This window comes from Eschrichtius robustus, chromosome 3 (genome assembly GCF_028021215.1).
Source record: "Eschrichtius robustus isolate mEscRob2 chromosome 3, mEscRob2.pri, whole genome shotgun sequence".
Taxonomy (NCBI): Eukaryota; Metazoa; Chordata; class Mammalia; order Artiodactyla; family Eschrichtiidae; genus Eschrichtius; species Eschrichtius robustus.
In genome coordinates this window covers 33444529-33462748 of record NC_090826.1, presented here as the reverse complement: position 1 = coordinate 33462748, position 18220 = coordinate 33444529, and positions in this window count along the sequence as shown.

Here is an 18220-nt window from a genome sequence, read left to right as displayed (position 1 = left end):
CTACCTGGTCTGGGTCTTTGGGGTTGGGCGTCAGGCTCCCTCGGGGTTGGGAACTGAGTCATGGGACTGGCAAGACATTATTTCATCTTTTTTTTGTTTTGTTTTTTCCTTTTCATATAAAAGTTTCCCCAGGCTGAAGTTTGTTATTTTGAATCATCTTTCGGTTGACTGGATTTTATTAGCAAGTAGTTTTTTCCAACTATGACTTCTCTCAAACTCATCTACAGAATGGAGATGCTAATAGTACCTCTCTCATAGAGCTGCAGTGGAGATTAAATTAGTTAATTCCCATAAAGTATTTAGAACAGTGTAGCTTGTAGTTTACCATCTCTGAGCCCTGGCTTTCTGGCGATACTTTATATTAGAGTCTTTAGAAAGGCTGTGTTGTAACCAGCTAGGAAGAAGGGTTACTCCAACAGTAACACTGTTGCTGGTTGCCTGTAGCCAACTCTGAAATGATGTTTAGCCTGCAAGAATTTTATTAGGGAAGGAAGGGTCCAGAGCAGAAGCTAGCAAAGGAAGCTACGTGGCAGACCCATCAAGAGCCTTGGCCAACCCCACAGGGAGATCTGGAGTTGGAAGGGCCTTTCAGAGTTCTCCCGACCATTATACTCCTTTTTATTCCTTCCCCCAGCAGTCATCAGATATGGCTGCCCAGGGAAGTGGGGTGACGGTGGGCAGGGCAGCTCTCCCCTGCCGGAGCCATCCCTGGGGGAGTTGTGGGCGGGTGAGGAGGGGAAGACCGTCTGCCGGCAGCACTCCCAGCAGCCCAGGGAACAATTTAAAGGAAGCAGGGACTGGACAGCACATCACAGTGTCCACCACAAGCACTGGAGTGGGAACTAGGGTGAGGCGAGTGTCATAAGAGTGCCTCTTTAACTTTGTCTCTGGCAGCTTCGTTCGCCTCTCCCTAGTCCCAGACCTGACTAGCACCGTCCCTATTAGAAGGAAAAAAAAAAATCTTTTTAAGGAATATCGACCTTAATAGGGTTGATGTGCCGAGAGTCTATATAAATACCTGGTACATAGTCGATTCTCAATAGAGAGCTGCCATCATCATCATCATCATCATCATCATCATCATCATCATCACCATCACCATCATCATCGCCATCATTCCAGCTCAGCTAAGTGTTCAACAGTCATTTGTTGAGTAAATTAAGTGAACAGTCTGAGCCTGGTCTTTTCCCAGGAAGCTTAGATTGTTTAGCTGATTACTATGTAATCCTCTTGAATTCCTTAATCCTTCCTTGCCTAACTCTTTACGCCACCACGCTGTTACAAGTGCTGGGTCAGGATTACGGCTGACTGTGGGACTAAGTCAGACTTATTGAGTGCCTACTGTGTGCAGGCATGATGGGACCTAACAGCACACAGTAGGTGCTCTTTCTCTTCTAGCCCCTCCTTAAACTATCACCCAAGCCTGTATATAGCACCACTAGGTGGTTTTATTCCCATTCCAGATGTCAGAAAATGGGCTCAGACAGTGCATTACTCCTCTTAAGTCACACCCCAGTAAGTGATGGGGTGAGCATGCCCACTCCCATCTATCCAGGGCCCTTTCCCTCCCCGGACTGGGGCTGGCCAAGGACCTGAGCCTGAATGAAAGAAGAGCAGAGTCCCAGACCTGGTGCTGCTACTTTGTGTCCATGCGATGCAGAAGTCACACTGAGCCTCTTGCAGCCTCAGTTTCTTGTTCTGTACAAGGGGGAGAATAAGCCCACCCTCCGAGGTATGTGCGCAAGGATTCAAATGAGACTGGGTTTCTAAGAGCACATTGCAAACAGTGAAGCACTGCTTGGCTGGGGTGAGCTGGGGGTGAATAGCCATGACCTCTACCCTGCAGCTGGTCTGGAGACGGGAGACCTGCACACACTCTGGGACTTGAGATCTGGGCCAGCCTGGAGTGTGCAAAGCAGAGACACATGCCGGGGCTTCTGGGCAAGTGCTGCCGAGCAACTTGGACTCTGGGAAGCCCTGAGAACTGGTGGTGATGAAAGGGTAAGGTGTGGGGCACCTTGAGGGGGGACATCCAGGTAAAGACCCAAGGCCCCACGTGTGCCCTGGCAGATGGAGAAAATAAAGGAAGCTACTCTCAGCTCAGTCTTCTCATCTGTCAACTGGAGACACCACAGGCAACCTGTGAGAAAGAATGAAGGTGATGTGAAGTGCCTGCCCCCATGAGTGGCTCCGATGGGAGCTGTTGCTGGGAAACATGACCACAGGGACGAGGATGAGAGAGCCTTGTCCCAGCCAGCCTCCAGCTACCTCCCCACCCTCCACTCCAGCCACCCAGGTTCCTGATACCCGATGCTCCTTATGCCTCCATACCTCGGCCTATGCTGCTTCCTCAGCCAGAAATGCCCTCCCCGGGGCCTTTTCCGCCTGTGAAAGACCTATTTCATCACATAGAAGGATTGGTGGGGAGTCTTTCCCCCTAGACTGTAAGGGTCTGAGGAATCAGAACCTGATTCCCCTTCGCCTCCACCTCCACCCCATGTGTGGCTCGGAGTGGGTATTAGGAAGTGCTGGAGTGAAGCCCTGAGCTGGGAGCTGGGCTGAAAGATGGCCCAGGGCTGGCATCTGAGTTAGCACTGGGAGTTCTGAGCTCTAGTCCCAGTTTAACCACAAACTTGTGACCTTGGGCATGTCATTTGAGCTCTCCAAGTTCTGTATGAGGAGGACTACATTCCTCAGCCCTCTTGCCTCGAAGGTACTGGGAGGCGGTGAGGCTGGCCTGAGGGAGGAGGGCAAGGAAGTGCGATGCTTCCCTAGCATCGTGGTGGGGCAGCGGGCTTGATGTGCTCTCTCTCCTGCGGTCCTCACAACTCCGGGAGGCGGGTGTAGTTATTGGCTTCATTTTATTCTGCTGGCCTCATTCTAGGCAGCCGAGGCTCAGAGAGGTTAAGCAACCTACTTAACAACACACAGGCAGTGCAATGGATGGACAGACACATGGTAAACCAGGCAGGGCTCTTGAGAAGACCCTCTTTTCTGTAGGATGGGAGGAGGTTGGATACCAATAAGCGTGCAGTCCAGATACCCCTCAGGGAGCAGGAATGTGGCCAGGATGGGGCAGGGAGTCCTACACAGCTGATTAGAGGGTGGTCTCCAGAGGGACTCACTCCTTCGCCTCTTCCTGGTGAGCAGCTCTGGCTGGGGGCTCTGCCATAAAATTGGCACATCCGGCAGCAAGACTTCCCCTGGGCACCCCAGCTTACACTGGCTGCGGAATCTCAGAATCTGAGCCAATCATTGTTTGTTTGTTTTTAAAACAAACACCTTGTCTTTAGTCAAAAATAATATATGCTGGAGGCAAAATACTTTTAAACAATTTTGAAAATGTAAAGTGAAAAGTCAAAGACCTCCCCCAAGTTTTCACCCGCACACACATCTAATGAGAACATTATGTTATGTGTTACATACATAATATACATCTCTCTTTCACATGAATGGAATTATACAATTTTCTATCATTGGACTTTTTTCACTTAATGTATTTTGGAAATCTTCCATGTCAGTAAATTCCTTTTAATGACTGCACTGTGCATAATCTATTTACCCAGTTCCCAACTGATGGCGATTTAGCTTGTTTCCAAATTTTCACTGTTACAGATAATGCTACAAGGAGCATCCTTGTATATTTACCCTGGAACACTTATGGGAACATCTCTGTAGAGTGGATTCCTCGAAGGGAGATTACTGGATCAGAAGAGATGAGCAAATAAAATTGTGACAGCTGCTGCCAAGTAGTTCCCGAAGTGGCTGATCCCATTCGCCTTCCTGCCAGCTCTGTGACTGTGCCTATTGGCTCATGCCCTTGACCACACTGGACATTAGCAGTGTCTTAGTTTTTACCTTTCTAAAAGCAAAAAAAAAAAAAAAAAAGGGTATTTCATTTCTATTTCCGTGATTATCAAAGTTTGGACAAGTTTGCCTGTTCCCCCCTATATGTGATTCAAAATAAAATAATACTAAGCTGTAAAATTAGTGTAAGGAATCCCCCAAAGTTCTTCAGTTTTCCGTAACTATTTTGAAACAGCAATGCTTCATCTCCTCCTCCTCCTCCTTTCCTTCATCAAGTCAAATTCTTTCAGATTTGCAGCTAGTGCCCTAACCACATGAGCTGTCTGCTTGTTATGTAATCCAGTACTGACTCATAATATCTCACCTAACTCTCTCAGTGATCTGACTTAATCTATTACTCCAGGTCACATAGAGGTGAGGAAGCCGAGGCTTGTAGAGGTGAAATGACTTGCCTACCACCACACAGCTAGTCATTTATTGAGTTAAAGTATTTAATGTACTTAGGATGGTACACATAGTAAGAGATATTTAAGTGTTAGCTCAGCTTCTGTAACAAAGGGGAATTTTTTTAAGTGGCTTAAAAAGCAGAAAATATTTCATTCTAGTTCCACCCAGTCATTTAGACCCAGATTGCTTCCTTCTTGTTGCCCTGCCTTACGTGACCCCAACCTCAAGAACCAAGATGACAGCTCAAATCCAAGTTTGCTTTCTTTTTTTTGTTTCTCATTTTTGGTCTTTGTCTGTGGAGTGGAAGCTGGGTCATGTCCAGCTCTCAGGAGAAAGAGAGTGAGGAGATGAGCGCAACCAATATTTTAAGACCCAAATACACACATTACTTCCACTCAGATTCTCTTGACGAGAATTTATTCACATGACCACACTTAGCTGCAAGGGATGCTGGGCAATATGGCTTCTAGGTGGCAATCGTGTTCATCAACAACTCAGTTACTATGCAAGATGGGAAGGATGGCTTTTGGTGGGCAACCAACAGTCTCTACCATAGTGAGTGGCTCAGTTGAGATTAGAACTCAAGTCTCCTCTGTCCCAGAGCACTTGGTGGAGTGGGGAAGATGTCAGAGGCCTGAGTCATATATAAAGAGAACTGAGTTGGTATCAGGTCAGTCATCACTTGTAAATGTGCATCTTGGGTAACTCACTTCCCTTCTTTGAGTCTCAGTTTCCCTATCTGTAAAATGGAGATAATAATGGGACTTACTCTCAGTTTGCTGCTGAGAAAGCACTTACCAAAATTTTTAACATACTAGGTGCTCATGTGGTAGAATGGTTGGGGTAGAATTTGTATATGAGCACATGAAAGAAAGAAATTCCAGGGGAGGTGACAATGTGTGCAATGGCCAAGTGGCATGAATGAATAGGACTTGATTGGGAAAGGCAACAAGGAAATGTTAGCATGTGTGGTAGATATTCAGAGAGGCAAGGGATATACTTGAAGTTGGTAAGGGTCAAAGAAGGATAACCCTTGAGTGGCAGGCTGAGGAGCTTGGACTTGATCTTTTTGGTAATGGGGAGCCCTGGATTTTATGAGCAGGATGGAAAAAGAGTAAGATTTGTGTTTTGGAAATCTTCATTTCCAATTTGTGCTGTGAGTAGAATGGATTTGAGAGGGGCACATTGGAAAAATGGAGAATGCTGAGAAGGCTATCATACCAATTCAGGTAGAGATAAGGGCCCTACGACAAGTGGTGGCAAGGTGGGGTAGAAGGGAGAGATGGTAAAGACAGAAGTCATAAGCCTTAAGGGAGATTTGGTTTGAAAAAGAATGGAAGACAAAATCTGGTATAAGAAGACACGCTTGCTGAAGGAACTCTATACCTGGGTTATTTAGGATTAGGTGTGTGCCTTTGAGTGACAGAATAACAGCAGCTTAAATGAAATGAACCAGGTAGGTGGTCCAGGACTGGTGTGGTTATCATATGTAAATATCCACACTTCTTTACCTTATTACTTTGTCACTCATGAGTCAGACCTCATGGTCCAAAAAGGCTGCCCTAGCCACTGTATCAACATTCCAGCCAGAAAGAAGAAGAAAAGAGAAGGAGAAGGGCACATTCTGGAAGGTGCCCGCCCCCAACCATAAGAGAGCATCAGAAATGTGGTCTTTATTTTGGGTGACCCATGTGTCTAAGTAAACTTTGGAGGTTCTCCCACTAAGGAAGAAGATGCGGATGGATATCAGGGACAACTTGCAGTCCTAATAATGGCTTGTTGAAGTGGAGGCTACAGGAAAGAGAGGAGCCAGAAATGATTCCCAGGAATGGAATGTGGGTGGAGGACAGGACAGGTCTTCCCTGAGGCGGGACCCAGGAGAAGGAACAGATTGGGGAGAGTGGGATAAGGTCAGAATGGACATATGGGGTCATCCTGGGTTGATGTTCAGGTAGAGGCAGGCCAGGTAAATGCACCAAGCGCTCAGTAGTGAGGTCTGGACTGAGAATAAACACTTTTTGTGTTATTAGCATATCCGTGCTTGCCATAGGGATGATGATGGCGAGTAATAGAAGCAAGTGGCCAAGGAGAGAACACAGACATTTAAGAGAAAGGAGGGATGGAACCTGAGAAAAAGCAGCTGGGGAGACAGGAGGAGAATGAGCAGAGAGGTCCTGAAAGCTGAGGTCGACGTTTCCCAAACGAGGTGTGGTTGGCAGTGTCTAATGCTGCTAAAAAGTCAAGTGAAATGAAGGCTGAAAAGAGGCTGTTCAATTTATCAACCAGGAAGTGAAAACTGACTTTGCCAGAGCAGCTTCAGGGGAGCGGAGGGCCAGAGTCAGGCTGCAGGGGGTCAGCAGGAGGTGGGAAAGAGGAAGAAGAATCAGCCAGGGTCCATGGCTTGTTTAAGTCATCTCTCCCACCTCAGTCTTTTCGTGGGTCAAGTGACCCATGTCTGCCTGGGTTTGGCCGAGACGGTTCCAGCTCGAGATAGGGTGCAATACCCCCTTTGCTCAGGAGGTGGCAGCACCACACCAAGCGACAGCACCTGGACCGACACAGGGCACGTAAGTATATTTCCAGGGAAGTAAAGCTTAGTTCCCTGAACACCAAAGCTTTGTGGGAGGAAAAGGTCGCCATCTTGGATGAGAGCCTTGAGCAGAGGAAACTGAATGGAACTTTAGGTTCAAATCCTAGTTCTTGCTTATTGGCTGTGTGACCTTGAGCAAGTCCTACTTCCTGGCTGGGAAACTGGGGATAACTAGCCCGAACCTACCTCTGGGGTCACTGGGAGTCTCTAAACGACTATGGTCGTGTCTGATGGTCTTGTGGGCAGCGGGGACAGGCTCAGGAACCGAGGTAGGGAATCCAGACCAGATGAGCCCAGGCGGGGGTGCGGTGGAGGCAGTGGTGAGTGTGGTCCTACGAGGACTGTCCTGGCAGTGATTTTGGAGTCAGGAAAGCTGGGTTCATATTTTGCCGTTGGGGGAACCGAGGCTCATAGAGAGGGGAAATGACTTTCCCAGGGTCACGCCCTGCAAGCAGGCAAAGCAGAGGCACCACAACCAAAATTTGGAAAAGAATTTGATGTCTAATATATTTTTTAAAAGCATCGAAGTTGTATCATGGGGAAAATCAGAACTCCGGGACTTTTCTACCACGATAATGTGGTTCTGTGTTTCCCGCACTTGGAACTATTGAGTGTCTCTCTCCTCTGGTCCCTGTTTGACCCTCACATTCTGAGAGCACCCCGACGTCTGCTCCTTCCCCCCGAGATGACACGCGAGCACGTTAAGGACCTGAGAGGAGGAAGGCCACCCGAGGACAAGCCTGGAGGTCGGGAGACGCAGACTCAGTTTTGGGCTCTGCCCTGTCTTACGGGGCCTCAGTTTCCCCATCAGCAAAATGCGTCTGTTGGACCAGCCTAGCCCCTGGGAGCCTTGGCAGCTCTGATGTTTTTCTGAAGGCTCTTGCTTCCACCTTGAGCTTCCCCACCTGCCCCCGAAAAATTGCTCCCCCTCAATGTTGTCACTATCCCATTTCCTGTTAATTTTTCTTCATAGCTCTTATCGCTCTCTGAAATTATCTTGTTTTTTGTTTATTTTCTGTCTAGACAGTAATCTACTGTCTACTCCATGTGAGCAGGGGCTTTGTGAGTTTGGGAGAGCCGCTTTGACCTTGGCACCTCAAACAGTGTTTGGCACGTAGTAGAGATGAACAAACGATTGTAGAATAAATGAGTGAAGGACAAAGAATGCAGCCCCTGACTCTCTAAGGCAAGTCCTGGAGTCCCCGTTCAGCTCTGCCATCTCTCGCTCTCTCTCTCTCTCTCTCCCCCAGACACACTGGCCCTAACTACTGGGCCTTCATTGTGGGGTGCCCTGGTGCCAGAAGTCCAGCCTCCCTCCTGGCTCCAGACTGGCACTGCAACACCAAGCCAAGGTCTTTACTGACGCCTTGTGGCCATGGGGACACATAACAGGGGCTAGGAGGATTCCCATGGGAAAGATGATCAGTCCCAGGTGACCCTGCTTCCCTCCCTTCCTGCCAACCAGCATCTCTTAATCACCTTGTGATGGTGATGACTGGAGATGAGAAGCAGGTGTGCTTCTTGCCCTCCAGGAGCTGAAGTGACACCTGGGGAAGGAGAGGCGGGGAAGGGGGTCATAAGATCCAGGAGAGGAGCTATGGGGAGTCTAGTGGGAGTGAGGGTAGGAGGTAAGTGCACACCCCACCCCGGTTCTGAGCAGGCAGGGAAGCCTGCATCTCGGGCCTCAGGATACTCCTCCCAGGGTATCTGTTCTCCAGCAATCTCCCCACTTTCTTCCAGGAAATCCTCCGTGTCTCCTATCCACTTTAGAGGCTGTGTAGGAAAAAGAGAAAGAGAAGAGGAGGTGTCTGTTGCCCAGAGAAGCCATTTGGGACAAAAACAAAGATGTTAGAAGAGAGTATAAAGAACATTCTGCGTTGTGATGGGCAATGTAAACCTTCCACGGCACAGCTTCCTGTAAAATCCACCTCGCCAGCTGTATTAACCAGGTCTTGCTGTGATCATGCTGTGAAACAAGCAACCCCCAAATCTCAGGGGCCTACAAAATCAGAGATTAATTCACACTCCTGAGCCTTAGATCAACTGCAGTTTAGCTGACGCTTGGTGGACCAGGCTGGACTCCTGACTTTGAATCTGGCTCAGGTCTGTTCCAAGAGTCTGCATTCTGGACCCAGAATGAAGGAACAACAGCTATCTGAGCCTTCTCATGGTGGAGGAAGGAAGCACCAGAAGGTCTGGCAGAACTCACCAGGCCTCTTTTGGCCTTACCTTGGAACAAGCACACTGTCCTTTCTCCCAACATTCCATTGGCCAGAGGAAATCCCATAGCCAAGCCCAAGGTCAATGGGATGGTAGAGTGGAGGCTGTGGTGCTCAGATCCCCCCCCTTCAGGGACTATGCGCTCATTCCCCAGCTGCTGGGAGTCGCCACTGCTGACTTACAACTGTCAACCTCTGGGAACTGCCTCATCTAAAGCCACGCCCCTCCCAGAGGCTCATGACCAGTGATTGTCTGATGCATGGAAACAAAGGCCTGCCTCCTTCCCTCAGTTTGGCACAACTGAGCCCTGGAGCTCCTGAAGATCTGCAGATGCCTCAGCTGAAATCACATTGCATTATCAGCTTCTCCCTCTGCCTGGTCCTGCCTTCCTGACATCCTTCAGATGAATCTCCTAAGAACACTCCCTGATAAACCTTCTGCACACCACTCTCTGTCTCAGAATCTGTTTGTAGGAAAGCCATTTTAAGACAGGTAGGGAAGTACACTCCACCCAAAGGTAGCCATGGTGATGATGAGGAAGAAAGGAAGCCTTTGGGACAAATAATACAGTCTACTATAAGAGTTAAAGAATGCATCTTGGAGACGGATCTGATTTATTTTGGCTGCAACAAAATGCTGGGCACATGCTCAATGCGTGTGTGAGGCGAGAATTGGGGCCACATCTGAGAGGTCCCATTTTTTGGTTGCACTGATTTTTATCTTCTATATTAGGGTCCCATATAAGGTTATGTTGTAGCAAAAGTTCTGCGGCTTAAAAAAAAGGTTTCCAAACCACTGGGTTCCATGATGTCTAGACGTGTGTCTGGATCTGTCCAGCTGGGAAGGGGCAAGCCCCAGAGTAGATCCTCAGCTCTGTGCACCTTGAGCAGAAAGGGGGCCAGGTAGGTGGGTCAAACCCCCACTCCAGGTATTATGGACTGAATTGTGACCCCACCCCAAATTCATATGGTGAAGCCCTAATCCCCAGTACCTCAAAATGTGACTGTATTTGAAGATAGGGCTTTTTTTTTTTTTTTTCTGGTTGAGTCAGGTCTTCGTTGCTGCACGCCGGATCTTTCATTGAGGCTCACGGGCCCTCTAGTTGTGGCACGCGGGCTCAGTTGCCCCACAACATGTGGAATCTTAGTTCCCCGACCAGGGATTGAACCGGCGTCCCTTGCATTACAAGATGGATTCTCAACCACTGGACCACCAGAGAAGTCCCCAAAGATAGGGCTTTTAAAGAGGCGATTAAGTTAACACCAGATTGTTAGGGTGGGCCTTAGTCTATTATGACTGCTTTCCTTATGAGAAGAGGAAAATAGGACACAGAGAGAGAGAGAGAGGAAGATCAGACACAAACACATGCACAGAGACACAATCATGTGAGGAAACCGGAAAAAGACGTCCATCTACAAGCCAAGAAGAGAGGCCTCAGAATGCAACCAACACTCTGATGCCTTTATCTTGAACTTTCAGCCTCCAGAATTGTGAGGAAATAAATTTCTGTTGTTTAAGGCTCCACTGTCTGCAGCATTATTTTTTTTTAATATTTATTTATTTATTTATTTTATTTTTGGTTGTGTTGGGTCTTCGTTTCTGTGCGAGGGCTTTCTCTAGTTGCAGCGAGCGGGGGCCACTCTTCATTGCGGTGCGCGGGCCTCTCACTGTCGCGGCCTCTCTTGTTGCGGAGCACAGGCTCCAGACGCGCAGGCTCAGTAGTTGTGGCTCACGGGCCTAGTTGCTCCGCGGCATGTGGGATCTTCCCAGACCAGGGCTCGAACCCGTGTCCCCTGCATTGGCAGGCAGATTCTCAACCACTGCGCCACCAGGGAAGCCCTGCAGCATTTTTGATGGCAGCCCCAGCAAACTAATACAGCAGGTAGCAGCTTTCAGGACCCTCTTGCACACAAGAGGTGTGGAAGGGAAAGAGACATCCCTCTCAGATGGAAAATAAGAAGATGTTTCAACAACTGGAACCGTCCAAAGTACATGAAATAAGTTATCCAAATTGGGAACTATGTGGCATGGTTTTCTTTGATCTGCAAGAGTGTAAAAACTGTAACACATACAGAGCACCCCGGATCCTAGGTGACACCAGCAGAACTGCTCAGCATTTGAGACCAGCTCAAATTGCTGACCCACAGAATCAAGACTAAATAAAATTGTTGTTGTTTTGAGCTACTGAGGTGTAGGGTGAGTTGTTACCTAGCCATAGATGAGTGACACACCAGCTAAAATCATATCTGCTCTCAAGGCCATATTTGATGACAGTTTGGGGACTCCCATAGCCACCTGCAAACCCTCCTTGCTGAGCCAGACAAACTTAGAAGATAAAGAGTGGCGTGTGCATTGGGTAATTGTGCATCTGTTTCCTCCAGGGGCTGGATGACCTCGGGGCCATAACTGGGTCTCCTGCGTCTGATCATCCTGTGCATTGTGCTGAGCCAGGGTCTGACATACAGCAGGTGCTTCATACACATTTATTCAATTAGTGAAATGCCATGGGACTTGTCTAGATTACCAGCATCTCCTGCTCAGATTACTACAGCAGTCTCCTCACTGGTCTGCCTGCAGCCAGGCTTACTTTCTCAAATCCATCTTTCACCCTGGGATGAAAACTTTCTAAAATGCAAATCTATCCTTGTTTGATCCCTGGTCAAAATCTTTGACTGACTCCCCATTGCCCTCATGTTTAAGTCTTATCTCTTTGGAATGATTTGTGGATCCTATAAACCTTGACTCCTGTCTCATTCTAAAGTCTCATCTTGCACCACTCTCTCCCTTTCCCTCTGGGCCCAGCCAGGGATCTCTTTCTTCCCCACTCATGTATCACATGAGTGTCGCTGGACTTTTACACGTGCTATGCCCTCTAGCTGGAACATTCACCATCCCTGTTCCCATGCCTGGCTAAATCCTACTCACCCTTCAGTACATTGGGTCACCCACTTTGCCTGGATTGAGAGATGACAAGAAGTGTGGATCTACCAGCAATCCCACTCCTGGGCAAACTACAATTCAAAAAGATATATGCACCTCTATGTTCATAACAGCACTATTCACAATAGCCAAGACATGGAAACAACCTAAATGTCCACCGACAGATGAACTGATAAAGAAGATATGGTACATATATACAGTGGAATACTACTCAGCCATAAAAAAGAGTGAAATAATGCCATTTGCAGCTACATGGATGGATCTACAGATTATCATACTAAGTGAAGTGAGTCAGAAAGAGGAAGACAAATACCATATGATACCACTTATATGTGGAATCTAAAATATGACAGAAATGAACTTATCTACGAAACAGACTCACAGACATAGAGAACAGGCTTGTGGTTGCCAAGGTGGGCTGGGGAGGGACGTGGGGGAGGAATGGATTGGGAGTTTGGGATTAGCAGATGAAAGGTATTATATATAGAATGGATAAACAACAGGGTCCTACTGTGTAGCACAGGGAACTATATTCAATATCCTGAGATAAACCATAATGGAAAAGAACATAAAAAAGAAGGTATATATATATAATATGTATAACTGAATCACTTTGCTGTATAGCAGAAATTAACACAACATTGTAAATCAACTGTACTTCAATTAAAAAAAAAAAAAGTGTGGATCTACATTGGTTTCTGAGTAGTAGCTCACGGTTTGGCTAGATGGTCAGGACTCAGAAAGCACAGAATTGGTGGATTGCAGATAAGGAAGACTTGGAAAGAGGTATTTAGGTGGACATTCGGAAATGGGCGCAGGGTGTGAATATATTTCTATCCCAAGGAAAAATCTCACCAAAGGGCATCCATGGAGAGCAGGCTCTGGATATTCAGAGGCTAAGACAGCACATCCTGTGGGTGTCAGTCAGCCTGTCTCCGGAGTCCCTCCAGTGCTTGCTCAACACGCTCTTGTATAATGTGGTCATGGCGGCAAGAATGAGACTACTTATGGGTTCAACGATATGGACTTACCTCACCGAGGCTGGTCTGGCTAAGGCCACAACTGTATGTCCAACCAACCATCAGCAGGGACAGGTGCTGAATACCCAAAATATCACCATTCTGTGGGAATTCATCAAGCCACCTGGTACCAGGTTGATCCCACTGGATCTATTCTCTCATGGAGGAGGCAGTGGTTCATCCTCACTGACATAGCCAGTATATGAGGCTCCAGGAATCAAAGGAAGGTAAGTGAGAGTGGCGTCTCTCATGATTACACCAAGTAACCCTCAGTATTAGTTTCCTGTAGTTGCCATAGCAAATTCCTATAAACTTGGTGACTTAAAACAATAGAACTTATTCTCTCACAGTTCTGGAGGCCAGACGCTCAACATCAGCCTCACTGGGTCTAAATGAAGGTGTAAGCAGGGCTGCACTCCCTCCAAAACTCTAGGGAAGGATGCGTTCCTTGATTCTTCCAGCTTTTGGTGGCTGCTGGCATTCCTTTGCCGAGGCCACATTACTCCAATCTCTGCTTCTGTCTTCATATTGCCTCCTCCTCTTCTGCATGTGTGAGATCTCCCTCTGCCTCTTTATTTATTTATTTAAATAAAGTTATTTATTTATTTTTGGCTGCATTGGGTCTTCACTGCTGCGCGCAGGCTTTCTCTAGTTGTGGTGAGCGGGAGCTACTCTTCGTTGAGGTGAGCAGGCTTCTCATTGTGGTGGTTTCTCTTGTTGCAGAGCACGGGCTCCAGGCAGGCGGGCTCAGTAGTTGTGGCACGTGGGCTCAGCAGTTGTGGCATGCGGGCTCAGTAGTTGTGGCTCGTGGGCTCTAGAGCGCAGGCTCAGTAGTTGTGGCGCACGGGCTTAGTTGCTCCGTGGCATGTGGGATCTTCCCGGACCAAGGCTCGAACCCATGTCCGCTGCTTTGGCAGGTGGATTCTTAACCAGTGCACCACCAGGGAAGTCCCTCTGCCTCTTTCTTAAAAGGACACTGGCAATTGGATTTAGGGCCCCTGGATAATCCAGGATAAGCTCCCCATGTCAAGATCATTAACTTAATCACATCTGCAAAAATCCTTTTTCCTTATAAGGTAACATTTTACAAGTTCCAGAGATTAGGACCTAATATCTTTGGGTGGTCATTATTCAGGCTACTACAGCCGCTCGTGAAACTTTTGCTTCATGTCCCCACGACATTGGCCTCCGATAGTTTGGAGGTCTCAGTTATCAAGGGAAGAAGGGAAGCAACACAGTTCTCGTTGAATTGGAAGCTGAAACTTCTAACTGGCTATTTTGGGCTTCTCATGCCACTCAAACAGCAGGCAAAGAAAGAGTTAACATGCTGGCTGCCGGACTGATCCTCACTGCTAAAGGGAAATTAGGGTGCCGATATACAGCAAGGGCAAGGAAGGGACCCGGGGGATTCTTGTGGGTCCTCTGAGTACTTCCATGTACAAAAGTTAACAAAAAGCTATGGCACCCAAAACTGTGCAGGACCACTGAAGCTTCAGACCCTTCAGGAATGATTATTTGGGTCACTCCACCATGTAACAAACTCCAACTAGCTGAGATCCTGGCGAGGGCAAAGGGAACATAGAAGGACAGTGGAAGAAAGAAGTATATATATATATATATATATATATATATATATATATATATATATATATATATATATATATACATTTCACTCAATTAGTGAAATATATATAATATATAAAGAGAAACATTTACTCAATTGAATGTATCTATGTATCTATCTATGTATCTATGCATCTAACAACTATGGCACCGTGATCAGTTACCAGAAGGTCTATTGCAGCTATGCATATGTTCTTCTTTGCTTGGGGTATGTGTGTGTGTGTGTGTGTGTGTGTGTGTGTGTGTGTGTGTGTGTGTGTGTGTGTGTGTGTGTGTGTGATATTAAGTGATTTTTTTCCCTCCCCTCTCCTTTTCCCTTATTATTTTAAGATTGTAAGCAATTGCTAACTTTACTCTTCAGTTGCAGGTGCAACTGTGACTGAATTAGAGTAATTAACATCACTCTAATATGGATTCAGTGACTGACTCCTGGAGCTGGATACATCTATTGGATGTTGGGACTAATTGTTTTTCTCATTTCCAGGGAGTGAGTTAGAGTCTCTTCATTTGTATGCAGGATAGTTGTTAGATGGACCTTCAAACGTGTGGATTGACATGTATGGATACTGAGTGTCCAAAGGGGTGGGCGGTGCCAGGTGTGAAGCTACTGTCTTTTCACAGATTCAGATCTGTCAGATCAGACAGATCTGTCTTTTCCAGATTCAGCCTTCTGTACTGTGCTCTGTGAAGCTGGAGCTGGGACTCTGAAAACCACATCAGCTTTGTCAGCTAGTTTTGACAAACTGGGGAAACACTGGAAGGCAGAAGGAGTGGAGACTTTCCTTCTTCCTTTGCTTACTAACCTCATCGGCAACAGCCTGGTAGCCACAGCTGCTCCCAGCCCTCAGCTACTTTTCTGTGCTCCCAGACAAGCTTCACTGTGTCCCCTGGGAGGTACTAGCATCAGCCAGACAGCACCCCCTCTCCAGACCTCTGAGCCCGAGCACTTTAGGGTTCCCCCAGTCAAGCCTGTAGGTTCTGCTAGCCCCAACGTCTCCCCTGTACTCCTGCCTTAAGAGTGGGAGCTGCTTCCTGCAGTGGCTCTGTTTGTTCTTAACAGTCCACCTACATCAGTGTAACCCATTCCCTAGAGTAAATTCTTTGTGTTGAAAAACCTAGTGTAGTTTCTGTTTTTCTGACTGGACCCTGACTGATACAAACTATTAGAAAAGTGGTACTCACTTTTCACTGGGGCACTAAACCAAAAGAAAGTAAATTTGGAAGTGCTGGGGGTCATCTTGAGAGGTCAGCCTGCCTAAGAGGAGAGCTGAGACAGAAGAGAGATCCCTGACACATTTAAGCACCTAGATCTAGCTGTGCATGAAGCCAAATCTATCCCCTGGACTTCTTAGTTATCTGGGCCAATAAATTTCTGCCTCCCTCCCTTTCCTTCCTTCCTTCCTTCCTTCCTTCCTTCCTTCCTTCCTTCCTTCCTTCCTTCCTCCCTCCCTCCCTCCCTTCTTTCCTCTTAAGGCTTATCGGGTTGCGTTTCTGTTGTTTACAACCAGAGTCCTGACTAATCCAAATCTCCTCGTCCTCCTGTGCAGCATTGGCGGTATAGTGGTGAGCATAGCTGCCTTCCAAATCTCCTCATCCCCACCCCTAGACCAGGTGCCCCACTCCACAGGCACTGAACAGCCAAGACCAACCACCTCCTGCTGAAAACTTTAATGAAATCAATAAGTTAATAAGTTAACAAAGTGAGGTACTTGCATATCCGAGAACCGGGTTGGTGGGGAACCTTGATCGTGGAAGCAGGAAGGGCTTCTTCCCAAGTCTCCTTTGGTCATAGGATAATCCCATTCTCCTGCCCCTCTCCACAGCTCTGTCTCTCAGGGGGCGGAGGTGTGGCTCTCTGGGGACAGTGCAGTGCAGGTGAGGTGAGCCAGGATAGGCTCCATCCAGGGCATGACGGTCACATGCAGAGGGCACGTGGGGGCAGAGGCTGGGCACCATGGGGCTGAGCAAGATCCAACCCCAGCCCTGGCGCTGGTGCATGCAGGTCCCCAGTCATGAGATGCAGGCAGCTGGGCCTGAGCCCCTTATTCCCTGGTGCCCCACAAAGGGTCACCATTGGTCCACTACCCATCACCCTCCTGCCACCTGCACTGGCTTTGCAGAAGAAGGACGAAGGGGTAGGGATACCAAAGAGGTGCTGGGGGCCTGGAGTGGATGGGGGCTTATGCAGTATGGGGGCTGCCAAATGAAGTGAAAAGTGGAGTATGGAAGGAGGGGAAACAGTGCACGTGAGCGCCATATGCACAGTTGGTGCCTGACAAATGGTACTCGCTAGATGCCTTATTATTCTCTCTGGGAGTGAGTTAGAGTAACTAGGAAGAGGGCAAGCCTAGATGGAAGTGGGCCTGATAACCCTGGGGAAGGGTCTGTGGTCTTTCCAGTGCTGTCCAGGCCCCGGAGGCCTAGGCCTGAGTTGTGCTGTGGGGACGCTAAGGAGGGCCCTCGGGGGCAGGCAGAGGCAGCAGTTAGGGCTCCTGGACCTGTGAGGAGTAGATCTTCTTGAGAAAGGGGAGCTGGTAAAGTTCTGGAGACCTGGAGTCACATCAGAGCTCCCTCTCCTGCCTGGATGTAGTTGGTAGGAGTGGACATTGCCCTGCAAGGCCAGTCCACTGGCTTCAGCTGCAGAGGCCCAGGAAAGGCTGAGTGGCTCTGCGCTCAAGTCTCCAAGTGTGGATGATTGTGTGTGTCAGCACGAGTGTGAGAGACTTCCTGCAGTTTCCCGGGGAAACTGTAGGGGCATGTTTGTGTGACCGTGGGAGTATTGTCTGTGGGAGGTTGGGGGGAGAACACAGAAACTTGTGCTGTCGAAGGTGTCTAGGGCCAGAGGGGAGTGAACATTGGCAGGAAGAGGGAGCCCCTGGGAGGGGACACCTGCAAATGGGAAGAAAGGCCCAGACACTGCCCTTTGGGAGGCAAGGGAGAAACAGGCCCCATGCTGGGAGGTGAGCAGTTGATAAGCCAAAGAACAGGGATGGGGGTCATAGCCAAGCAGCCTGAGACCAGCTACTGCTGGGGGCCCATCTCCCAGTGGGGGAGGGGCAGAGGGACCCCATGGGGGTCCCCAGAGTTGCATATTTAACATAGTTTGCATATATGGTGCCCACCTGCCTTGCGGCAGGGTCCTGTGCTTGTGGATACCTGTGTGGGCACCGTGGGCCCACCCCCAAGTGGGGCGGGGACTTGGCGGGAAGGCTTCCCTGCTCTGTCCAAAGGGCGGGCCAAAGACCTCACCTTGCATAGCTGGAAGCTGAGTCAGGGCCCAGGGCCCCAGTGCCCCGCTCCCACTCCCGGAGCAATGCCCCTGCCCGGCGGGCCGTGTCGGGCCTTGATGGAACGGGCAGGGCACTGGGGGGCCCAGAGGCCGCGGGACAGCCGCCGCTGCTGCCCTCCGTGCGGCCTGGCATCTCACACTCCTGAGGTGGGGAGGGTCGCTGGCACCCACATCGGGTATCTCGCCCACCCAGGCAGCTCAATACTGCGTGTGGCCTCTCTCCCCACGAGGGAGCGAGTTCAAGTAAGAGAGGAGTCCGGAGGCCTCAGAGGGAGGGTCCGAGCG